The sequence below is a fragment of the Anastrepha ludens genome, chromosome X (assembly GCF_028408465.1).
Source record: "Anastrepha ludens isolate Willacy chromosome X, idAnaLude1.1, whole genome shotgun sequence".
NCBI lineage: Eukaryota > Metazoa > Arthropoda > Insecta > Diptera > Tephritidae > Anastrepha > Anastrepha ludens.
The window spans coordinates 11,619,031-11,638,066 of record NC_071503.1 but is presented as its reverse complement, the minus strand read 5'-3'; the positions used below and the strand labels follow the sequence as shown (position 1 = coordinate 11,638,066).

At 39.2% G+C, this 19,036-nt stretch overlaps 1 long non-coding RNA gene and 1 pseudogene across 2 annotated transcripts in view; both read right to left on the bottom strand.

The window, feature by feature from the left end:
• The window catches only part of LOC128869174 (uncharacterized), a 107,356-nt gene that overhangs the window by 41,130 nt on the left and 47,190 nt on the right, over positions 1-19,036 (bottom strand). The window lies entirely within an intron of this gene.
• Positions 627-1,181, bottom strand: LOC128869173 (probable fatty acid-binding protein; annotated as a pseudogene).

The following is a 19,036-nucleotide window of genomic DNA, read 5'->3' as shown; positions in this document are numbered from 1 at the left end:
TAGTCTGACAAATCAAGTCTAATCCTTGTCATCTTGGATGAAGGATTTTTGTGTGAAAATAAGGAGATAAGAGGTCTGTGGTCCGTTACCACGGTGAATTTTCTATCCATTAGGTATGGACGGAAGAAATTTATTCCCCAGTGAATCGCGAGTAGTTCTAAAAAAAAATTTTATTTTAAATTTTTTTTTTTTTTTTTTTAACGCCATTGTGCATTTTATTAAAGTTAATATAAATTCTACACTTTTTTTTTTTCATTAAGGTGCACGAATATTCAATTTTATGTTTATTTAACTGAATGCAAAAAGTCATATTTGTTCTTATGCCGGTTTTGTGCTTAAATATTTGTCAATGATAAAAATTTTCAATTAAATGTTAATATATTTAAATGCATTAGTGAAAAATCTCTATTCAACAATATTTATCATAGCATGTGTGAACAATTTGGTGCGCGTCGTTAATAATATTGAGAATTATTTCACTTAAATTAGCCGCCTAATCATATAAAAATAGTTAATTGTTACCTAATACCAACTTCATACTTTTGATTACATTATTTTATGCATTAATCAGCAAATAATCAGTCATAAACAAAATTGGGATATTCATAATCCAAAATATATATATATGTATATGTAGTTATATAAAGTACAATGTATGCTGTATGATAGTTAGTTTTTCAATTATTAGTTTATCGCAAGAAGTGGCATTTTTTTATTTTAGATTACTTTAGCTTTTTGTTACTGTTGTTTTGAACTTCGCATGTAGCGCACTGCGCATTTATACAGCCTTGTAGACTCTGACGGACTTCACGTCGTTGAGGGTGAGAGTAGTCACTAGCTCGGAGTCAGTGAATTCCCGAATAATGGTCGATGGTTTGTCACCCTTCTGTTCTTGCACCAATTTGTTGCCATCCAGAGTGAAGACGCTCTTCAATTTACGACCATCAAATGTCTCTTCATCGAATTCCTCGCCCAGCTTGAAGTTGATCGTAGTTGTCTTGAAGGTTGAGGTAATGGTGAAAGAGTAATTATCACCATCCTTCCTCAGTTCAACGGTGGGGCTGACCCATTTTGCGTAGAATCATACCGACACCCAATTCCTTCATGTATTCGTCGAAGTTTTCACTCTTTTCTAATTTGTATTTCTTTCCTTCCCAGACAACCATTTTTACTAATAATTTATTTAGCGTTTAGGATCGTCCGCAGGATCGCCATGTAAAGTGATGCAGGATCGTCAATGTATAAGTGTTATTATTTTATGGAAGAGCTTTAGGGCAAACCTGCCGACTAAAGATTCCTTTGTAAATAAAAGATTTTTATTCTGTTAGGGCAAATGACTGCCTTCCAACTATCAGGTTGAGACTGAGCTGCCTTCTGATAGAATGGCTTTATTTTTATACTTTCTTTTTGCCTTGTCATCAATAAAATATACATAATTACAATCAAACATTGTTACAAGTAAAAATCAATAACAAAATTGTAAACACTTAAAAATACTATACAATGAAATTTTGCTTAGGTTGACTTAAATTTTGTTTAGGTTAACTTACTTCACAGTAAGCTATGGCTTCGCTTTGGAGTGGGGTATCATATGACAAAAAAATGTATTTGGTGTGTGCCATGTGTTTACTTATGTTTCGGGTTTCAAAAAAAAGGAAAAGAACTTTTGTCATTGAAATTGAAATGAAAAGAATTATGTCATTAAAGTAGAGTAAGTTGAACTGAAAAGAATTATGTCATTGAAATTGAAGAGTAGAGTGAATTGAAATGGTTTACATAATTTGAGTTTGAGTATTAAAAATATATTTAAAGAATTCGAAAGAAGTTTGAAAGTGAAGTGGAGGTACTCTACAGCGCTTCAACTTCAGGTAGGGCGAACGACGCAATATTTTTTATTTTTCGCTTGTCATTTGTAAACTTCATTAGAATACATTTCATCATGGAACGCTAAACACTTGAGCAACGATTGCAAATCGTGCAAATTTTCTATGAAAATAATCGTTCTGCTGCTGCTACTTTAAGAGCATTACGGCCATTTTACGGTCCATTTAACAAGCCGTCCTGTTTTGGGGTTATGTGAAGTCATTGGTCAACAGTAACAAGCCGGCGACGATTTGTGAGCTCAGAGCCAATATTGAACGCGAAATTGCTGGAATTTCGGCCGATTTATGCAAAAGAGTGGTCGAAAATTGGGTTCAACGATTGGACTTCGTAAAACGTGCACGCGGTGGTCATGCAAAAGAAATCGAATTTCATACTTAAATGTATATGTTCAAACTCGATAATAAAAAAAAAATTAGTTAAAAAAGTCAAACCGTTTGTGTTTTATTCAAAAAAGTTCAAAAGTTGAAGCGCTCTTACTGAAAAACCCTATATATTGTTGCTATGTCAGCTAGCCACATATCGTCTCTAAAGTATTATTCTCCTTTTGAGTGATCTAAGTGTTTATATATTCGTGTCTTGCTTGATAGTGCTTTTTGTTTTTCCATGTTTAAATTTTGTAGTTTCATGTATAATAAAAACTGGATACAGCGATCTCGCCAGTCCGTAGCAGTTATATTTTCTTCAAGCTTTAGGCTGAACTCCATACCTAAGTCATTGAGTTGTTTGACCCAAAACACGTTGTTTCGATGCGTAACTATGCGCTGTGTAAGTTTGTGGGGGGTTTACTGTATGTGTAGTTCTAACGAATATAAGTAGCTAACTCCTATGTTAGTTTCTAGCGTTATTGCATAATTCGGGGTGAAGTCAAGTAATTTGACAATTCTTTTAATAAAATAAAGCTGAAGATTATTTACATCTTCAAACAGCGTATAACCCCAGATTTGAGCGGTATATGTTTGTATGGCTCTGCACACAGCTTGAAACAGCTTCCACTTAGCTTTGTATGGCTTAGCGAAGAAATTGCACCATGTGCAATTAATGCTAGCTTTTGTTGAATTATTTCTGGCTTGCACATGTTTAGCAAACACCACTTCGGATGCGAGGATGTACCACCATTTGGCTAGTTGACCACCTTTTCAAAAGACCATAATCTCAGATTTGATTAAATTTACTTCCATGTTCCACATATTATATCAGGTCAGTCCATACGCTCGTGCGTTTTTTAAAGGTGGTTATAAAATTAATAAAAAAGATGTTTAAAGTATTTATTAATCAATAATATATTTTCCTTCATTATTTACAATGTCTTCCCAACGTTTAGCAAATTTTTAATTCCCTGCTCAAAAATTTTTTTGTCCCTGGAGCCAAACTACGCTTCGATATCCCTTTTTATAGCTTCTTGTTACTCATATGGGATTGAAGTCCACGGAAAAGGTGATAATCACAAGGTGCAATATCCGGAGAGTATTGTGGATGCGGCATTAGCTCCCATCCGAGCTCGTTCAGCTTGCCTAACGTTTGCCTTGCGGTATTTTGTTTTTTTTTTGGTGGGTGAGGTGTGGTTCTAAATGCCTTCGCACTTACCGCTACCGTCGTCTACTGGGTCGTGTGGTGTGGCCACTAAAACGATCCCTCCTCTCCTTCTGGGGATACACCCTTTCCGGAACTGCCTTCTATATTACTTCGGGAGGTCCCAGAACGGCATCCATAAAGGATGAATTCTATTCACTCACGTCTTGGTCCACCATATTTGTAGCCAGCTTTCATGCTATAGGCTCGTCTTCCTGTGTCTCTATCTGTGTGGCTTCGCTTTGTTGCACTGTGTCGAGGTCAATCTTTTTTTTTCGTAGTACGTTCTCGATGTATTTTTTTACCGCGTTCTGTTGTCCTGGCTGTTGAGCATTTTGCTGATTGTGTTGCTCGGTGCGATGTCGGCGATCTGCTCCCTCAGAGCATTTCTCTCCGCCAGCCATCTGTCACAACTAAAAAACGTGTGTTCAGCGTCATCGCCGGTGCTTCGCAGTATATGCACTCGGAATCGGTTACCTTGCCCATACGGTATAGATAACTCTGGAAGTATCCGTGGCCCGAGAGGAACTGGGTTAAGAAGTAATTGACTTCACCGAAGCTCCTTTGGACCCATTTGTCAATTGATGGAATAAGTTTCGCCGTCCATCTAAGACTCGGTTCAGTGTCCCATCGGCTTTGCTACCGCAGCATGGTTTGGCGTCTCCGTTCTGGGAAGCTAGTGATTACGCGTTTCTTCTTGGACCATGAGGTCGAAAATTGCAGCGCCTGAGACAGTGCGTTAGGCTGAGGCAACTCTGAGTGCCGCTGTTCGGTGCACAGCCTCCAGTGCTTTGTGCTTGGCTTTGAATTTAGCGCAATTCCCCATACTTCGCTGCCGTACAGGAGAATTGATGCTGGCCCACCGATGTTTGCCATTAATATATATTACTTAACATACCCGCTTTGTTGCTTTGGTAGCCGCATGCCGTATCTGGGCCCAGAAAGTAAGCCTGCAGTGAAGTTGAATACCTAAGTATTTTACTACTTTTTGGGTCACTAAGGACGTGTCGCCTATTTGCATCCTGACCTCGTGTCATAAGGATGACTTCGATTTTATGTTTGGCGAGTTCCAGGCCGTGGTCCTCAAGCCATATTTGCGTCCTTATCATGACTTGGTTCAGCTTCCTTCTAGCGTCCTCAGTGTCCCGAGCTGGTATGACCGCCGCTATATCATCCGCTTATCCCACTAGGTATGTATCTTCTGACATTTCTATGCTCAATATCTCATCGTAGCTCAGATTCCAGAGATCGGGCCGAGTATAGATCCTTGAGCTGTGCCAGACGTTAGTGATTTTGTTTTTTGAACATCTGGTGTGTCGTACAGCAGTTCGCGTTCGCTCAAGTAGCACTGGAGAATCCTTATCAGGTATGCAGGTATTCGAAACCTTTCTCGTAGTGCCTTTATAATGTCTGTCCATTGTAGGCTGTTAAAGGCATTTTGGAAATCAAGCGTTGAGCGCTACTTACTACCTCTTCTATTAAACCAAGGGTTAATTTTCCGCGTCGGAAACCGTATTGCCTTGCTGACAATCCTCCTGCTCTCTCAACAGGCTCTGCAAGTCTACGCTGTATGAGTTTCTCAAACATTTTCCCGGCGCTGTCCAGCATGCAAAGCGGACGCCAAGCTGCCGGTTGCGCTGGGTTACCCTTACCCTTACTGATCAACATCAGTTTCTGTATTTTCCACAGCTTAGGGAAGATGCTTTGACTTTATAATCCGCATAAGCTGTTCAACTATGACCCAAATGCAAAGTTCAAAAACGGTTTGAGATAGAAATTAATTAAAATAATTTTGCTTGATATTTTTCTGATTGGTTGTTTTGATTTTATTCAACGAGGCATAGCAACGAATGCCGGGTATTGTAATATTATGGTTATTAATATAAAATTATTTTCTATGAAATTATTGTTTGTAATTCTTTTACATACACATCCTAAATCCCTCAAAACTACTTCTACGCGAGCGGGGCCAAGGGTTAAAGCTAGTATATATATAATTGGCACGTACACCCTTTTTGGGTGTTTGGCCGAGCTCCTCCTCCTATTTGTAGTGTGCGTCTTGATGTTGTTCCACAAATGGAGGGACCTGCAGTTTCAAGCCGACTCCGAACGGCATATAGTTTTTATGAGGAGCTTTTTCATGGGATAAATACACTCGGAGGTTTTCCATTGCCTGCCGAGGGGCGACCGCTATTAGAAAAAACTTTTTCTTAATTTTTTTGATCTTTCACCGAGATTCGAACCGACGTTCTCTCTCTGAATTCCAAATGGTAGTCACGCACCAACCTATTCGGCCACGGCAGCCGCCGGATTTTATAAAACCGGGCATAATACGACGAATTGGAGAACAAATGCAAGAATTTATAAATTATACCCTGCTCTATGTCATGATGATTAGTTCAAAAGATATTTGTGTAAAGATAGTTCCGTCCTAACTATGTTGCTGTTGTTTCATGTTCTTTACTTCATATTAAATTCAAATTAGTACAGCATTATAATAATAAATAATTAACTGAACGTACGACTATAACATAAGTTATCAATTGGGGGTATAATAAATCTTCAACATTACTAATTGAAAAGGGAATCCTAAAATTGAAATATAAATTAATTATTGTATGAATATATACATATACTATAATTGGCACGTACAACCTTTTTAGGTTTTTGCCCCAGCTCCTCCTCCTATTTGTGGCATGCGTCTTGATATTATTCCACAAATGCAGGGGCCTACAGTTTCAAGCCAAGTCCGAGTTGGTGTTTCAGCGAGATTCGAACGTACGTTAATTAGTAATCAACAAATAACAAACTGATTACGCGAATACGTTAAAAATAAGCTCCCTGTATGTATTTAAGGCAGCCAGATAATCACTACCGTTCAAAATCATATTTATATTTGACAGATCCAATGTCTTTTCCCCAAAATGTTCAGAACGAAAATTCGTATAGAGAGGACAGGTACCATTGAAGTGCTGAATATTTTCTGGTATATTCAATTTACAAACTGGACAAGCGGTAGAAGATACTTTTTTAAAGGGCCTTTCATTTAGAATAAGGAGCCCTCCTCTGCCACGAAAGATAAAACTGAATTGCTGAAGGAGAGGCACTAGTTAGTAGGTATTGATAAAACAGCAGCTTTACTACCTACTGAAAGTAGATAGTATAATATTAAACTAATTAAGTTTTCATATTTTTAAATCCGTTAATAGGATCTAACATTTAAAAGATTGAAATTTGCGCCTAAACAAGTACAAGACGTAAAAGTTATTAAAAAAAAAAATATCAGTCTAACGGTTAGACGCGATAGAAGTGAAACCTTCCGTAAAACAAACTGAGAGAGAATGAGACGAAAGCAGCATCAGGAGTGGGATAATTATAGGTTCATTATAACATTGCTATAAATTTCATATTTTATTTTCTTCATTTTATTATTATTCATCCTCAATGTTTGCAATTTCAACAAATGATACGAGTGGCTTATGATAGCTAAAATGTGATACAAATGCTTTGGTTTCGATGTTGTCAACATATCTTTGAAAAACCGCGTCAATTATTGTTTTTGATCGTGTTGTCGATTAAGTGCGATTGTTAGACATTTTTAAATTGAATGTTGTATTGAGAAAGTCAATTAAAGGACCGCTGTGTCCAATGCAAAATTCCTGCGCGATACTTCTGGTGTATACTTTATTAAATTTTCGTGAATGAATTCCGAGATGCTATTTATTGATTGATTCGGTGAAACATAAATTGCCCCAATTAAAACTGTTTTTCTATTGCTCAATCTGGTTTCGCATGCACATATTTCTTCCACTTTAGAGAGCTGAACAGAGAGTGATTCTAGTTGCTCTGCATTCAGATCTATCTGTGGAGTTACAATACGAGCACCGTCATGTTGATTGTGGTATATTGCAACACCGCCTGCAATTGCGGTAAATATTTAAAAATGAAAATATTTACGAATATAAAAATACGGACGCAATACAGCACACGCGGTTGCTATTATGAGCGTCGTAACGCGTATATTACACAGACGTACTAACATACACACAAACATTCGTAGGACGCTTGGTCTAAGCAAGTATTAGGTAGTGTAGTATAGGTATACATAATGGCTTCTCGCTCACCGTGGCTCCCTAATACGCAGACGCGCACACATACGTACTAGCATACATACAAACATACATACGTATGACGCTTGAACTAAACACCAAAGCAAGTAATAGGCAGTGTAGTATACATACTACAATACTCACTATACTAGCGTGGTTCAGCAGTACGCAGCCACACACATATACGTATATCAACATATAACGCTTCGTAGTGCCGCTTTTTCGTTTCATCGAGTCTCAAATCACTCCCAACGATTCTAAAGAAGTTTTCACTTCAAAAAAAATGTAAAATGTAAAAAGCAACCAAGTAGTTATCAAGATTTAATTCATGAATTTAAAGAATTATTCGTTACGATAGTTGGGTTACAAAGAACGAAATTGACTTGACGCATTTAAGCAATACTCCTAGCAAGTATACGTCATTCGTAATACATGAAGAAAAATTTCGAATTTTCGTATGTGTTTTTCGGCATTTCAAATTCACTTGCCGTATTTTCGAGTTTTATTGCATCAGTTTTAGGGCATCAGAAAAAGTTGATTTAAGATAGCATAGTTATTGCATACATGGATGGCCTAGTTGTACTGTCAAAGGATTAGTCAGAACTGAGAGGAAAGTTGGATAAAGTTTTACAGCGAGCGCCAGCAACTGGTTTCCTAATAGTCCAAATGCAGGCTGATAAAACTCAAAATTTACTCTTGTCGTACGGAATAGAACGTAGTTCCAACCGATAGTCTGAAGAGAAAGCAGTGGCAAAGCTTCCAATAACAAAAGATAAGAAAGCTTTACAGCCTTTTTAGGTGTAGCCTCGTACTTTCGTAGATATATTGAGCAATGTAAAATCATTACTAAGCCTCCTTCTGATTTGTTAAAACTGTAAATAAAATTTTTGTGTTTTAAATGGGCAGATAGCGTCTTTCCTGCAAATAAAACTAGCCTCTAAAAACCTAGTTAATCAGCTTAGAAATTGTTTAATCAGAAAGTGTTGATTGAAGTGTGTACAGTATGCGTGGATAGAGAGCAGTGTTGCTCCAGATGGACTCCTGCAATCAACAGCCTCATCTGGGGCAATTCATGATTGCTGTATGAAACCATATGAGGCGTAATTAAGAGCTATACCACCCATACGAGTTGGTAGCATTGGTCCTAGTGGAAACATTGAAAAGATGGAGAATATACCCCTTGGATATTTTGTTCACTATTGTAATACACCACAATGCATTTGCATTAATCCTTTAAAAACAAATTGTTCCGTGGCGAATCGCAAGGTGGGCTACCATTGGACACATTGCTGCACAGCAAAGATGAGACATGTTTATGCTCTAAGTCAAATGAATAGTGTGCTGCTAGAGGATTTCTTTAATCATACGAAAGACAATATAAAATACGCACCCAGACAGAGTCATTCCTCGACGACAAAAAAAAGGATTCTGTAGAGAAACAATTTACATACCTCGATTGCGGTCAAAAACTGTGAGAGTCGGACTCCAATGACAGGATCCGGGAAATGGGAGATCATAAAGGTGATGAGGGCTCCAAATTAGTATCATGTATGTCCTGTCTGTATACTAGGAGGTCTAGTGGATGTCGAGTGCAGTCCTGGATCTCGTCAATCAAGTCATAGAGTTATCTTCTGACATGCCTAGTAGGTGGCTTGGCATCCTCCAAGTGAGTGTAGGTCTGATTCCTACGATAGTATCCCAGCAGGTACGGTAGTCATATAATATTATGCTCCCTAACTGGTAGCATAGATGCCTCAGCGTGAAGATGTTGAAGGGGCTGTTGTCCCACTTCATCCGTAACCGGCATCCTAGCATCCCGTAACCGAAAAGTATTTTGGCGCATCATAATTCAGAACCGGTTGGTGAATTGTCTTAGTGTTTATTTGTCATAATGTCGTTTCGGGGTACGATTATCGAGCAATCACCAGCCTGTGAGATCTTAAAACTTCTCTCGTGGTTGAGGAAGCATTGAAATATAGGAATTGAAAAACAATGGGGAAATAATGTCAACGTGCGGCCCCCATTGCTTTATACTACTCTGTTAAAAATTTTCATCTCGGAATGACACTGACGTGTGTCGACCAAATAGGTAATTTGCGGACCGCCTCTTCAGTCTTTGCGGGAGAGTTAATTGTTCGATGGCAACAAGTAGTATGGAAAGGTTAACAGATCCAACGCGACTAGACTGTAGCATTACTACTAGATTGTTCGCAGGGGCTGATTCGGTTAAGTCCGCGGTAATAACAGGGTAATATGGACCTTTTTCAGGAAAAATGGAATCGACATGCGTATTCATAAAATAATTGTACTCAACTACACCTTTGAATTTTTTCGGTGCTCCTTCGCGATCTTTATCACCCACTAGACATATCGATTGGCTCGTGCCATTTGATTTTTTTTCAATGATTTGAGCATGAGACGGGTCACGGCAAAATTCGTACCAAAACTGCTCAATTTCGACCAAAAGCAGCATCGCATGAACATTGTTAATGAGATGTTGGGCTCTGTCTACAACGACCCAAATTTGCTGAGGGTCATAACTGGTGACGAACCGTGGGTTTATGGTTATGACGTGGAAGCTAAAGCTTAATCATCTCAATGGAAGCTGCCGCTCGAACCAAGACCGAAAAAAGCGCGCCAGGGTCGGTCGAATGTAAAAGTTTTGCTTATCGTTTTCTTCGATTGCAGGGGCGTTGTGCATCATGAGTTCTTGCCACATGGTAAAACGGTCAATAAGGAATATTACCTGCAAGTTATGCGTAATTTGCGTGAAGCCATCCGCCAGAAATGCCCAGGTTTGTGGAAGAACAAAAATTGGCTTTTGCATCACGATAACGCCCCTGCTCACACATCGTCGCTTGTGTGCGACTTTTTTGTCAAAAACAGCACACGAATGATGCCACAGCCACCGTATTCCCGAGATCTGACCCCCTGTGACTTTTTCTTGTTGCCGAAACTGAAGAGGCCCATGAAAGGACGACGCTACGCTACGATTGACGAGATTAAGATGGCATCGAAGGAGGAGCTGAACAAGATAAAAAAAATGATTATTTGAAGTGCTTCGAAGATTGAAAAAAACATTGGCACAAGTGCATGATATCTCATGGGGACTACTTTGAAGGGGACAAAATAGATATTAATGAATAAATACATAATTTTTGAAAAAACACAAAATTCGCGATACTTTTTGAACACATCTCGTACATATATAAACTGTGATAAGTAAATATTTCGATACTGAAATTGCGACATCAGCTGGTACTGAAATAAATTATAAAGTTTTATGAAAATAAAAGCGTTTGTATTAATTTTAAAACTAATAGCTGCCAAAAAAGCTTGATGGCCGAACATTTTTGGTGACTCCTACGTGATTGTCGTGTGTTTGTCTAAAATAAAAACTATTGATGCTTTCCATTTCAATTCAACCGGGCTATTCGGATCATGTTCTTCGATTTCGATGTAACTTAAATATGTTGTTCTCTGGTCAAAATAATGAGACACGTATTTTTTTGTTCGCCCGAAAAAAATTTTTTTCTAGAGTTATCGACAATTTTGTTTTTCGGCTCAAAATCGATTTTTTTTAATTTATAACTTTTTAGCTACTTTGGATTTCGAAAAAATTTCAATTTTTTTCTTTTTTGTTTCTACATGAAGTCGTTCGTGTAAGTAATGACAATCATTTTGAACCCAGAATTATTAAAATCGGTTCATTTTTGACTAAGTTATGGGAATTTAAAAAAAAAATTTTCTTATATAATACAATTAAAAAAAATCGATTTTGAGCTGAAAAACAAAATTGCCGATAACTCTTGAAAAAATTTTTTTTCGGGCGAACAAAAAAAAAATATTTGAGTTACATGGAAATCGAAGAACATGACCCGAATAGCCCGGTTGAATTGAAATGGAAAGCATCTATTGAATATTATAAAGCGTTTTTCAGTAAGAGCGCTTCAACTTTTTTTTTGAATAAAACACAAACGGTTTGACTTTTTTAACTAGTTTTTTTTTATTATCGAGTTTGAACATATACATTTAAGTATGAAATTCGATTTTTTTTGCATGACCACCGCGTGCACGTTTTACGAAGCCCAATCGTTGAACCATTTCTGGAAATAATGCGCTCATCGAACTTACTCTTCAACAAATCAATTGTAGCGTGTGCTGTGTGGCTTGTGGCCCCGTCCTGTTGAAACCACATGTCGTCTAAGTCCATACCATTCAATTGCGGCCAAAAATAATCGTTTATCATGTCGCGGTATCGATTTCCATTCACAGTAACGTGGCGATCGTTCTCGTCAACGAAAAAATATGGGCCAATTACGCCGCCGGCATGTAAACCGCACCAAACAGTGATTTTTTCGGGATGCAACGGTGCCTCATGAATCACGTGTGGATTGCTTTCTGCCCAGTAACGCATATTTTGCTTGTTGACAAAGCCATTGAGCCAAAAGTGAGCTTCATCACTGAAGATGATTTTTTGAAAAAAAATCTGGATTAAAGTAGCAGCAACAGAACGATTATTTTCATAAAAAATTTGCACGATTTGCAATCGTTGCTCAGGTGTGTAGCGTTCAATGATGAAATGTATACTAATGAAGTTTACAAATAACAAGCGAAAAATAAAAAATATTGCGTCGTTCGCCCTCCCTATCGGAAAAAAGTTGAAGCGCACCTATTGAAAAACGCCTTATAATATGAAAATATTTGTTAACGCTTCGAAAATATTTGTTACGGTAGTTCATTATTGTCGCGTAGTGGTGCCCAATACCTACCTAATAAATAAAACAGTTTGGTAATTTGTTGCGGGACTTGTAAAATAAAGAACGTCAAGACGTCAGATCGGTTAATGACATACTGCGTTGGAAGCGTCAGTCCAAGCAGATTTTTACCATGGAACAGTGCACGCCACGCGAGCGCTCCCAAATTGTTGAAATTTACATTCAACAAAAGAAGTCAATTGTGAAAACTCAACGTTTGTACGAAAGGTTTTCGACTGGTGATGCTCTTTTTAATCCAAAGAGGCCAAATCAAAACCGACCAAGGCGTCGCCAAAGACATCCCAAAATCGCCGTTCTCAGCAGTTGGCCATTGCTCGGACCACTTTACAACGAATTATCCGCATTGATTTGCATTTATTCCCGTATAAAATTCAATTGACGCAAAGATTGTTGCTGGCGGACAAGCTTCGTCGATTGGAATGGGCCCAAAGAGTCATCGAAATCCGTCGGGTCCGTCGAATATGGGCAACCCTATATATACATACATATATTTATGTGCTATCGATATAACCGGTCAGTTAATTTCTTAAACGTTGGACATGTCGCTTAGCCCAGGTAATGGTACCTTCATTAGAGGTGATTCAACAAATACAGCAACAACAAGTGGGCAACCGTCTTCATATCGCGTGTCGTTCTTAAAGCTAAAAACAATGTCAGTCTTTAGTCGACTTGAGCCTTTAAGTAAGTAATAACATAGAGTCACAATCTCGAACAAAAATTATTTTGTGCCAGTACTGGCATCCCATTTCCACTCAAACATATTGCGCGACTAATTTTTGCGAAGTAGATAATAATTCGGCATCATGTGTATTTAGAAGGCATTGAAAAATATGGCATGTTGTGTAACAAATACAGCATAAGTTTTAGAGGTCACTTGATGTGTGAGATCGATACGTATGTAAGTTTGATGTGTGAGGTCGCTTTGATAGTTGCAGCACGCTCGTGGCTACAATATTTTATTGCTTCATTGAGTTAGCACTTACTCAATGATTGCTGTTATAAGATCCCTAGATGCTTGTCACCAGCTTCAAATCTTGGGACCGTATCCGTACATTAACTTTTTATTTTTTATTTAAATTTTATTAAAATATACGCATTTAGATAGATCACATACATATAAATATGTACGTACATATATATTGCTCATTTGGCAATATAGGATTGTTCCGAATTTGGCAAATGGTAATATTTTTGCGACTGCGTACCGGTGCATACACACATACATATATATATATATATACCGACTTACATGTACGTACATATGTATGTATTAGTAATAGGGAAATGCTTACATATGCTTTTTTGTATGTGCGTTTTTTTTTCTCCCATACTTTCCCATACTAACTAAAGGGTGGAACGATACACGCTTAAACAACGCATTGAAATTGTTAAAATTCACTATAAAAATGGTGAAAATTTGGCAGAGACGGTTCGTAAAACTTGAAAATTGTTGAGTCATCATGAAGCACCTTGTCGGACCGCAATACAGAAATTGGTGAAAAAAATTAGAGCTGTTGGGACAAGTTAGTGATGTGAAGAACAAAACCCGTGCACGTCGCTCAAGAACAGCCGCAAACATTGCTGCTGTAGCCGAAAGTGTTGAAGAAAACCCAGGTTTGTCCATTTCTCGTCGTTCTTTGGAATTAAACATTCCACAAACGTCATTACACCGTATTTTGCATAAAGATTTGGGTCTTGAGGCTTATAAAGTCCAGTTAACACAAGAACTCAAGCCGGTCGATCATCAACAACGTCGAGTCTTTGCTGATTGAGTCGTTCAAATGCATGAAAACGATCCAGAATTCCATCGAAAAATCATTTTGAGTGATGAGGCCCATTTCCACCTCGGTGGCTTCGTCAACAAGCAAAAGTGGTGGATATGGGGCTCAGAAAATCCAAGAGTTATTGTTGAAAAGCCTTTCTATCCTCAACGTGATACTGTTTGGTGCGGTTTATGGTCCGGCGGAGTCATTGGACCTTGCTCTATCGAAAATGAAGCTGGAGCAACACTTACGGTGAATGGATTGCGCTATCGAGAGATGATTAACGATTTTTTATGGCCGGAATTGGATGGTATTGACATGGACAACGTTTATTTTCAACAAGATGGCGCTACGTGCCGCACAAGCAACGAAACCGTTGATCTTTTACGGGAATAACATCTCTGATTGGGAAACCGTTTATGATATTTCGTATGCGCGTATGTAGATACATACATATCTATTTATAAATACAAAAATACGAAATGGAGAAAATTATGAAATTCATTTAAACATGAACCAGAATAACTTAGAATTAAGAGACTGATAATTGATAAATGTGTTTTATCTACAACTAGCTGGTTTACTAATGAGTGTACAGAACATAGGTTTCAATTTTTGGACTTTCTCGTCCTAGTTTTTCTGCGAAAGCACTGCTCCTGGGCAGTTAAATAAGTTCGATGAACCAAGTAGCGTTTTCGAAGTAGATTGTATGTAGATGAACCAAATAGTGTTTTCGACGTAGATTGTATTTAATTCGATTTTCGAAAGGTGTTGGTTCGACTTCGTGGTAATATCATAATACTATTTACTAAATGCATAAAGATAAGCAAACCATCGTGCCAAGTATTAAGGCAACCAATGAAGGCTTTGCTCGTAAACACAAAGAGTAAAGGCTCAATATAAATAGTGGGCAACCATGAATAAATTTTGATAAAAATTGCTTCCTTAGTGAGCTAGACTACGCTGAATCGTTGATAATTGGGTTTGTTTATTTGGTTTATCAAAGCTTTTATATTTTCGATGAAATTGAGATTAAAATGAAGGTTAAAAAAGTCTTTTCTAAAGCATTTCATTGTGCAAGCGAAGAAGACACTGTACAGAAAAATGTATGTATATGTAAACATAGAAGGATGGTTCCATATGTAGAAGTCCATGCAAGTGGGGAAAGGTACTGATCGCCATTTACTTGGGAGTAACCAGGACGATTCTTCTACATATGGTTTAAGGAGCTTACAACTTCCGGTATTAGCCCAAGTATCCTCTCGGTAGCTTCCGAGCACCCGTTCGAGAGCGATCCAAGAAGGGGAAGCCTCCCTGAATAACTGGTGGTGCGCTGGGTTTGGAACCTGCCAATAAACAACAACAAAGCCTCGGCTGAGAACTTCCTGCCCTGATGACGACCCTGCAAACAAACTAAGGATAACGATTTGAGGGCATGCACCTGGAATGTCCGATCCCTTAATGGGGAAGGTGCCTCAGCCCGGCTGGTTGATGTCCTCGTGAGAGTAAAGGCTAACATCACTGCCATTCAAGAGATGCGATGGCCGTGGCAAGGCATACAAAACTTAGGACCTCGCGACGTCTGCCATATAAAGGAGCTCAAATTCGGTATTGGATTTGTTGTGGGAGAGAGACTTCGTCGCCAAGTAATGTCGTGCACTCCGGTAAAGGAGCGTCTCGCAATAATCCGCACTAAGCGGAATTCTTCAGCCTCTTGCTCATTTGTCCCCACGCCCACGATGCGACCAAAGATTCCTTCTACGAGCGCCTGGAAGTTTCCTATGAGCGGTATCCCCGCCATAACATAAAAACCGTGCTTGGCGATTTGGTGGGCAAGGAGGGAATTTTTGATCCCACAGTCGAAAAATTCAGCCTGCACAACGAAAAATACGGTACGTACAATCCGGTACACGCCTCTGTGCAGCAAACAACGTACATCTACCTACGCAAAGAATGTTAAACATCGAAAAGCTGCAATCACAACAGACATCCAGAAGATTCGCCACTCGACTCTCACTCCTGCTCCCAGAGAGTACTGCCTAACAAACCGGCATGCACGAGCAATGGAACAACTTTTCTCGTTCTCTACGTATCGCTGCCGAAGAAGAAATCGGATTCCCACCAGCCCGAAAAAACAATTGGTACGAAAGAAAAGTTGCTGCCTATAGAGCCACGCTGCGATCGGGCGCAATGCGAGCCATGTGGGATCGCTACCGGGAGCTAAGAAAGGAAGACGTATTATCAAAAAGAAGAAACGAGAGGCCGAAATACGTGAGTGCGAGAAGCCTAAGATGCTGGCCAATAGGAACAACGCTTAAAAATTCTATGAGAAAGTTCGGCGGCTTACAGAAGGCTTTAAGACCGAGGTTTTTCCTGTAAGAACAAAGACGCCGATCTGGTGACTGACGTACAGAGCAATCTTAAATTATAGAGGGAACACTTCTCCCACGTAGGCATGTCACAGAGAACGTGAAGATCCCGATACCCCAATCGTTGACGACGGAGTTGTCGTTTCACTACCCGACCATGACGAGGTGAGAATAGCGATAACGCTGCTAAAGAACAACAAAGCCACGGGCGCCGACGGACTGTCGGCTGAGCTATTAAAACATGGTGGCGAGGGGCTGGTAAGGTGCATGCATCAGCTTCTATGCAAAATATGGTCGGATGAAAGCTTGCTTCCCCATCGGAACTTAAGTGTGCTCTCCCCTATCCATAAGAAGGGTGATCGTGCAATCTGGGCCAATTATCGCGGGATTAGTCTTACAAATATCACCTATAAGGTTCTAGCGAGCGTATTGTGTGAAAGATTGAAGCCCACCATCAACCAACTGATTGGACTTTATCAGAGTGGCTTTGGACCTGGAAAGTCCACAACCGACCTTATATTCACAAGACGCCAAATCTTGGAAAAAAATTCATCAAAAGAGAATCGACACACATCATTTTTCCTTCGACTTCAAAACTGCATTCGACTAATACGGCTATGCAGAATTGGGAAGCAGCTCTCCGAGCCGTTTGATACCAAACGAGGTTTCTGACAGGGTGACTCGCTGTCGTGTGACTTCTTTAACCTGATGTTGGGCGGAGCCGCGGAACTCATTCGCTTAGGCACAACATTTTATAAGAGTGTACAATTGTTGTCGTATGCCGCTGATATTGACATCATCAGCCTTAACAACCGCGCTGTTAGTTCTGCCTTCTCCAAACTGGATAAGGAGGCAAAGCGAATGGGTCTGGTGATGAAGGAGGACAAAACGAAGTACCTCCTGTCTTCAAACAAACAGTCGGCGCACTCGCGTATCGACACCCACCCTACTGTAGACAGTTATAATTTCGAGGTTGTATAAGACTTCGTATATTTAGGAACCAGCATTATCACCGATAACAATGTCAGCCTGGAAATCCAACGTAGGATCTCTGTTGCCAACCAGGGCTACTTTGGACTAAGTAGGCAAATGAGTAGTAAAGTCCTCTCTCAAAGAAGAAACCTAACACATGCCCGTCCTAACGTATGGCGCAGAAGCGTGAACGATGACACTTGTAGTGTTTGAGAGAAGATTTTTGGACCTTTGCACGTTGGCAAAGGCGAATATCGCAGGCGATGGAACAATGAGCTGTATGAGCTTTACGAAGACATAGACATAACGCAGCGAATAAAGATCCAGCGGCTACGCTGGGTGGGTCATATCGTTTGAATGGATAAAAACGCTCGTTTTCGATGCGGTACCAACTAGTGGTAGCAGAGGATAGATAAGACCTTTGCGTTGGAAAGATCAGGTGAAGAAGGACTTGGCTACACTTAGTGTTTCCAACTGGCGCCGGTTAGCACGTAAAAGAAACGACTGGCGCTCTTTGTTAAACCCGCCAAAATCACGTAAGCGGTTATCGCACCAATTAAGAAAAAGAATAAGAGAGTGTGTCGGTGCATACAGTGATGTTATTTGGTATGTGGTGTTTTTCGTTCGAATAAGAATGATGATATTTCGTATGCACATGCCTACATACATACATATCTATTTATAAGGATAACAATGCGAAATGGTGAAAATTATCAAATTTGTTTAAATCTGAACCAAAAAAACTTGTAATTAAGATACTGATAATCGTTAAATGTGTTTTATTTACACCTAGTTGGTTTACTGGTGAGTGGAGAGAACATGTGATTCAATTATTAAACTTTTATGTCCTAGTGCTTCGGCGAAAGCACTGCTCCTGGGGCGTTGAAAAATTTCGATGGACCAAGTTATGTTTTTGTATATGATCGTATCTAATTCAAATTTCAAAGCGTGTTGCTTCGACTCAGTGGTAAAACCATAATATTATTTACACAATGCAGTCGTGTCAAGTAATAAAGGCGACCAATGTTGGGCTTACTCGTAAACACAAAGAGTACACGCTCAATATAAACAGTAGGCAAAATTTAATGCATTTTGAATTCAGCTACGCTGAATCCTTGATATTCGGTAAAGTTTTTTGGTTTTTTATAGCTTTTATAGTAAGTCTACAATGAGGTTTAAAAATGCTTTTTTCTCAAGCATTTCAACAATCCAAATACGTCTATATTTAGGACAATAAAATATTTTATTTGTGCCCGCAAAGAAGACACTACGACGCAGCTAAGCAAGTTTTGCACCGATCGCACAGAAAAATGTATTTATGTATATGGCTATATTACTTATTTCGTACATTTTTTGTACGGTACGGGCCATCTTCATGCTTAAATCTATTCAGATAAGCCTTAAAGCATCCATGCCCACTAAGTACTTGGGTCAGGTAGAGATCTATCTGGCCATGCTTTCGATTTATTCATCTGGTGACATTCGGAATCAATCGATATGTCCATCGTCCCTTCCTGGATTTCCTCTATTCCTCCTGCCAAGTACGGATGCTTCGCCCCCGTTCAGTCCATCGGTTAGTCAGCTGTGCTGGA